Source organism: Kogia breviceps, chromosome 4, assembly GCF_026419965.1.
Source record: "Kogia breviceps isolate mKogBre1 chromosome 4, mKogBre1 haplotype 1, whole genome shotgun sequence".
Lineage (NCBI taxonomy): Eukaryota > Metazoa > Chordata > Mammalia > Artiodactyla > Physeteridae > Kogia > Kogia breviceps.
In genome coordinates this window covers 36,660,452-36,667,847 of record NC_081313.1, presented here as the reverse complement: position 1 = coordinate 36,667,847, position 7,396 = coordinate 36,660,452, and the positions used below count along the sequence as shown (strand labels likewise).

The 7,396-nt window shown below is 39.8% G+C and overlaps 1 pseudogene; it reads left to right on the top strand.

The window, feature by feature from the left end:
* The first annotated feature begins 4,160 nt into the window (after positions 1–4,160).
* On the top strand, positions 4,161–6,370 carry LOC131755663 (sentrin-specific protease 5 pseudogene; annotated as a pseudogene).
* The last annotated feature ends 1,026 nt before the right edge of the window (positions 6,371–7,396 follow it).

The following is a 7,396-nucleotide window of genomic DNA, read 5'->3' as shown; positions in this document are numbered from 1 at the left end:
TTCTTACTGTAAGAACCAATCGGAAAGCGGAATCTGAGCCAGGCTAGGGGAGGACGATTCTCAGTGGGCTTCAGAAAATTTACGTCATCATTTCTTAGCCAATCAGATGGCTTCTGCAACTTAGTTTCTCGTGAAGCGAACAGTTTGTTGCTGAAAGGAAGAACTCGTGCGCGAATGTTTTCCGCGGATGTGGCGGGGAGGAGTGAAACTTTTAAATAGGAGATGCTGCCTGTTTAGGACCAGGGCAAACTTTTTGCCAGAAACCCTTTAGGAGTACTCTGCACCGAAACCTCTGGCCCTTGGCTAAATTTACTGGTTTCATTTATGGATATCACATCACTTTTCTATTTTAGTTCTTGGGGTGGAGTCCTGTTATTGAAAATACTGTTTAATATGTTTTTTGATACATGCTTATGTTTTAAATGATGCAAGCATCACTCATAGATGACTAGTGCTAATTTGGTGAAAAATAATTACACATATATCTCTATGCTAGTTGATACATAATTTGTTTAATGAGAATAATTTACAAAAAGAGGAATATACTTTTACTTGGATCTAATTTAAAAAGGGAAATAAATTTAAAACTACCAAAGAATTGTATTTAAATTTTGCTTTGTGTTAAAACCAATTATTATTTTAACATGAATTGGTTCCTACTAATCTGTGAGCTGCTCGAAGTAGGGACTATTTTATTTTTGATCCTCAGTGGCCAGTCAACCTTGCATAGTGGGTACTTACCAAATATCTGCTGAAAAAACTCATCTAAATCACGAAAAATATAAGCTCATTTCAGGTGATCTAATTTATTGGGTTGGGTTCCGGTGAGAGCTCTCGTCCTGGCCTGAAGTCCGCTCCCTACTTGCTGTGTCCTCACATGGTGGCGACTGAGTTCTCCCCTGTTGCTTATTATAAGGAGAGAGGCCTATCAGATTAGTGCCCTAACCTTATGACCGTATTTACATAATGTTAACTACTTCTATAAAGGCTCTGTCTCTGACTGTCTCAAAGGCTGTGTCTATAGTCACATTGGAGGTTAGAGCTTAAACATATGAATTTTAGAGAGACACAGTTCAGTCCATAACACTGGCTGATTTGGAAATAGATTGTGGAGAGTCAAATTTGGAAGTAGAGAAACCAATTAGAAAACAATTTGCTGTATTTCAGGCAAAAGCTCATTGTGGCTTCAAGAGACAATAGCAGTGAAGATCGTGAGAGTAATCATAGATCCTGAATTGAATGTAGGTATGAGAAAGTATCCAAGATTTTGGTCCTGAGCAGTGGAATGAGAGGAGAAGGCCAATGGGCAAGAAATGCATTCTTCCTTTAATCTGTCATCTTTTTTTGGAAGGGGAGAGGGCAGCAGGAGAGTGGGTTAAGATTTGGGAAAGGAAATAGGAGAATCTGTGAAACATGTATTTATCTATTATATATGTTTATTTAGTTGACGTTCTCCTAGAAGAAATGGATATTAAGATCTTCCCTATTAAGGTTGCCACTGATCTTAGGTTTAAAGTATTATAGTTAAAAGCCGTGACATTCTCCAATGGCCTTTTGAAACCTCTCTACGTGATTCTTTCAACAAATATTTATCAAGTGACTACTACGTAGAAGCACCTTTCTAGGTACATAGTATACGACAATGAAATAAAGGCCTTCATAGAGCTTACAAGTTAGTACGTGAAATCTAACCAAATTTGTCAAAAATACGTGTTCTATGCTAGATGGTGATAGGAGCCAAGAAGAAAAAAGCTGGGAAGAAGACTTTTTTGGGTTTAGGGGTTGTGTAGATTGATTTCAATAGACTGAGCAGAGAAGACCTCCATGAGAAAGTGACACTTGAATAACATCTGAAGGAGATGAAAAATAGAGCCATGTGGATATCTGGGGGGAAAACATTCCAACCAGAGCAAAGGTCACAATGTATCTGGAAAGTGGGAGGAACAGCAAGGAGGCCAGTGGGCTAAAGTGGAATAGGACATTACCATTTTGCCAGCAGTAGTCAATATCCAATTCAGAAACAGGTTCTGATGAGTTAGGCAATATTTATACTCACTTTTTATTTTCCTGTTGGGAACCTATCTCACTGTCTCCTGGCTGGGCATGATGAGTTCTGTTGATGTTTGGATGAGACAATAACCTCCCAGTTGATAGAGGTCCTTATCAGAGCTTATATCTCAGACTGAAGGTATGGGAAATGGAGACTGGATAGTTCCTATTTACAGATGTGGATGAGAGTAACAGCTAGTCCTTTTGAGTTGTTTCCTTCACATGTATTTCTTACTGAAGGCATATTTTTTACCTGGTTGCATATATAACACATTTACATAAAACAGAGAACATAATATACAGTATTACTGGGAGAGAGAGTCTCTGTGTGTGTGTATGTGTAGGATTTTTGATGGTTGGTTTAGAATCAACAGGAAGAAAGCTAAGTGTCTGCATCATATGCCAGGTACTATATTAAGTACTTTATATGTGTCAGTACCCATAATCTCACAATAACCCTCCAAAGGGAATATTATCCTCCCTCTGGGTTTTTTTTTGCAAAGTCACAGAGCTCTTTCTCATCAACAGATGAAGAACAATTAAAACAATTTTGAAAAAAAGAATGAAGGGGGAAGACCAGTCTATTTGATTTCAAGACTTAATATTTAGCTATAGTAATCAGTGGAGGAAAGATAGACTCTTCAACAAACAGTGCTAGAACAATTGAACATCCATAAGCCAAACATAAAAACAAAAAGAACTTCGACCTATTTCTTACATCTTTTGGAAACATTAACTCAAAGTGGATCACAGACTTAAATGTAAACATAAAATTATTAGAAAAAAAAAAGAGGAAAATATCCTCAAGTTCCAGAGCTAGGCAAAGAGTTTTTAGTGTTGACACCAAAAGCATGATCCATAAAAGGAAAAGTTGATAAACTGGGCATCATCAAAATAAGCATTTTGCTCTGCAAAACATACTCTTAAAAGGATGAAAAAGCTACAGAGTGAGAGAAAATAACTGTAAACCATATATCTGACAACCAACCAGTATCTAGAACACATAAAAAGGAACTCTCAAAACTCAACAGTAGGGCTTCCCTGGTGGCACAGTGGTTGAGAATCTGCCACCAATGCAGGGGACACGGGTTCGAGCCCTGGTCTGGGAAGATCCCACATGCTGCAGAGCAACTGGGCCCGTGAGCCACAACTACTGAGCCTGCGTGTCTGGAGGCTGTGCTCGCAACAAGAGAGGCTGCGATAGTGAGAGGCCCACGCATCGCGATGAAGAGTGGCCCCTGCTCCCTGCAACTAGAGAAAGCCTTTGCACAGAAACGAAGACCCAATGCAGCCAAAAATAAATAAATTAATTAATTAACAACAAAAAAAAACCTCAACAGTAAACAAAACAATTCAATTAGAAGATAGGTTTTTAAAAAATGACTATCGAAGAGAATATACAGATGGCAAATAAGCACATGAAACAATGTTCAAGATCATTAACCATAATGGAAATGCAAATTAAAATCAAAATGAGATTTTATTATACTCTTATCAGAATAGCTAAAATAAAATAACAACAAATACTGATGAGGATTAGGAGAAATTAGATCACCCAGTACTTTGCTGGGTGAATGTAAAATGGCACAGCTACTCCAGAAAACAATTTGTCATTTTCTTCAAAAAATTAACCATACAACTATCACATGACCCACACTCTTAGGGCTTCTATCCCAGAGAAAGGAAAATTTATTTTCAAGCGAAAACCTATACATAATATAACCTTATTCATTAGAGCCCCAAATTAAAACAAACAAAAAACCAAAACAAAACCCAGGTGTCCTTCAATGGGTGAATGGTTAATCAATCTATGATACATCGATACCATGGAATACTCTCAACAATAAAAAGGAAAGACCTACTGATACATGTAATACCTGGATGAATCTCCAGAAAATTAGACTGAGTGAAAAAAGCGAACCCTTCCAGAGGAAGCTCGGCAGCCATGGCCGCTGTAAGCAGGTCAGACTCCTGCTGGCTGACGGGCTTTCCCCTAAAGCTGGTGAAGGTGGAGCCACAGTCCAAGCTGCCACAGCATCTGGACCCACAGCATGACAGGTTCCAGCAGCGAGGGACATAGCTGCGTTCAGATCTCATTATGCATCAGAAAAATGAAAAAACAGATGAAAATTCTATGGAGGAAAGGAATTCACTTAGCCTTTTCTTAGAAATGGAATACTGGGTTTGGAGGCTTTAAGAAGTTCTACTTTCATCAATAGTTGTGCATTCTGAAAGCCAAGTTGGGAGGGCCAGTTACTTGGAGCAGGCATTTGAGACATTTCCAGTGCAGAAAGACAGCCCTTCAAATCCAGAAAATGTGGATCCAGGATGAACCCATTTTTTGCTAAGACAAAGTCCAATATGGCTGTTCAGAATCTTAGTACTTTGTCCTCTAAAGTGAAAAGAAAGGACACTAAACACTTCATTTCCTCCTCAAGTACCTTCCTGAAACTCCAAGCAGAGAAGTTGCTATCATCAGCAAAGAACTCTGATCATGAGTACTCTGGAGAGAAAAGTCTCTTGAAGGCAGCTGCTGACGTTCCAGCAAATAGTGTTTTAAGTCAGGCCAGTGGTCACAGACCTAGGACGGAGCCACAAGCTTCTGATCTTCCTAGGAAGTTCAATGGGAAGAGCCAGAGTCCAGGTGAGAGTGGCACAGTCGGGTTCACCTTGAGCAACCATACGAGAAAGCACTTTTGTTATAGCTGCTACCAAGGGCTGGAGCACCACAGGAATGGGGGACCCCTGATTCCAAAATAGTTCCAACTTAACAGAGAAGAATAAAAGTATCTCCTCCTGTGATGTATGAGAAATGATCCATGATTAGATTTCGGTGCAGGATTCTCAGATCCCAGTACCTCAGAACAGAAAGCAAAGTTGCAAGCTAAAAAAGGCCCAGCAAAGCTGGGTGCAGGTCACTGGGGACCATCAAGAGACCCTTATGGAGAGCGCTGTGGGTGGCAGTTGCAGCCCATTCCCTTCCCCAGAACCTGAAGACCCTTCTTGTCGGCATTAACCATAACTTCCAGTTATGGGCAGCAATGCTGTGGTGAAGGGAAAGAACTCTCATGTGCCTCATGGCCACACTAAAGGAAGCCCTCTCTTGGGCAAGGAGCTTAGTTTAGATGAAGCATATTCCCTGACCAACAGCATGGCAGTGCCACAAATGCACCTGGGACAAGTCATCCTCTTCCTCTCCTAAGTGGGAGTGTACAGAGCTGATTCATGACATCCCCTTACCAGAACATCATTCTAGTACCATGTTTATCTTGGAAACTGAGAGAGAAGTTATGGCTCTGGGTCAGGAAAATCGGATAAGTACTGTCAATGATAACAGAGTAAAACTGTCAGTGTCAGAGGCAGAGCAATCTGTGAGTGGTGTAGATGGGCCTGTGTCCGAAGAGACCATTCAGAATGCGAGCTCACGCCAGAGGGATGAGGGTGGGTCTTTCAAGCAGAACAGTCTTAGTTCTAGGTTGCTGGACGCCCCTCCCCCTTACTGTAAAAGCCCACTGGAGGCTCCCCTGACGTGCAGTGGTAGGAGGTGGGAAGAACAGTCAGAAAGCCTCCAGTGGATGATGAACAGCTGTCAATCTGCCTTTCTCGATTCCTGGACGAGGTTATGAAGAAGTATGTCAGTTTGGTCCCACTCAGCGAAAAAGATGACCTTGGAAGGTTAAAAGATGTCTTTAATGAAGACTTTTCTAATAGAAAACCATTTATCAATAGGGAAATAAGAAACTATCAGGCCAGACATCAAAAATGCAACTTCTGTATCTTCTGCAATAAGCACATGCTGGATATGGATGATCTGGCAACCCTGGATGGTCAGAATTGGCTGAATGACCAGGTCATTAATAGGTACAGTGAGCTGATAATGGATGCAGTCCCAGACAAAGTTCACTTCTTCAACAGCTTTTTTCATAGACAACTGGTAACCAAAAGATATAATGGAGTAAAAAGATGGACTGAAAAGGTTTATGGATACAGAAACTGAAAAGTAGAAGTGGTTTGTTCCAAGGTCATGCAGACTAGAAGAAGATTCTTCTGGAGCAGGACATTATCTGAATATCAGAAAAGAAAGAACTTGAGAAATAGTTTCTAAGAATCTAGCGTAAAATAGCCCTATAGGGACTTCTCTGGTGGCACAGTGGTTAAGAATCTGCCTGCCAATTCAGGGGACACAGGTTCGATCCCTAGTCGGGGAAGATCCCACTTGCCGCCAAGCAACTAAGCCCGCATGCCACAACTACTGAGCCACAACTACTGAGCTCTAGAGCCCACGAGCCACAACTACTGAGCCCTCATGCCACAACTACTGAAGCCCATACACCTAGAGCCCGTGCTCTGCAACAAAGACAAGCCACAGCAATGAGAAGCACGCACACCACAACAAAGAGTAGCCCCCGCTCGCTGCAACTAAAGAAAGCCTGCGCACAGCAACAAAGACCCAACACAGCCAAAAATAAAATAAATAAAATAAAGACATTTTTTTAAAAAAGAAAAAAGCCAATCCCAGAAGGTTACATACTGTATGATCCATTTATGCAACGTTCTTGAGAAGACAAAATGGATAACAGATTAGTGGTTGGCAGAGATTAAGGCATCAGTGGAATAAAAAGGAAGTGGAAGTAGCTATAAAAGAGCAGCATGAAGGATCCTAGTGGTGCTGGAAATGTTCTATATCTCGACTATATCAATGTCAATATCCTGGTAGCATTATTTTACTGTAGTGTTGCAAGACATTACCATGAGAGGAAACGAGGTAAAGGAGGCAGGAGATTTCTTTGTACTATTTCTTTTAATTGCACTCAGATCTATATCTTAAAATTATATATATAATTTAATGTATATAATTTATATATATTGATATAATGTCTATAACATATATAATTTATATATATGAAAACAAATGAAGTAGAGTATTTGGACTTAGAAACTATTGTTCTGTCTTTAGGTTAAATAGGATTCAGTAGGTATGTATCTATAGCTGTCACAATCCTGGTGGTTCTATATATAGGGATGTTCTTTATATGTGATTTCTAGGGTAATTATGCCTGAGCACTTTGTATTAAAATACAAATTATTTTATTAAATTGCTATCCTTTTATTTCTCCTGTATTATAGTGGGGGTATCAGTTAGATAGGTAGGTAGATAGATGAGAGATAGATAGATAGATAGATAGATAGATAGATAGATAGATAGATAGATAGATTAGATATAAACTCCTGGGTATAGTAGGTTATCTACAAATATTATTTCAGGATAGTAAAGGGAGGGTTACAATTTATTGTTATAAAAAGAGAGCAGTGGGTCTAATAGGGTTGTGAAACTTTAATGTAGACA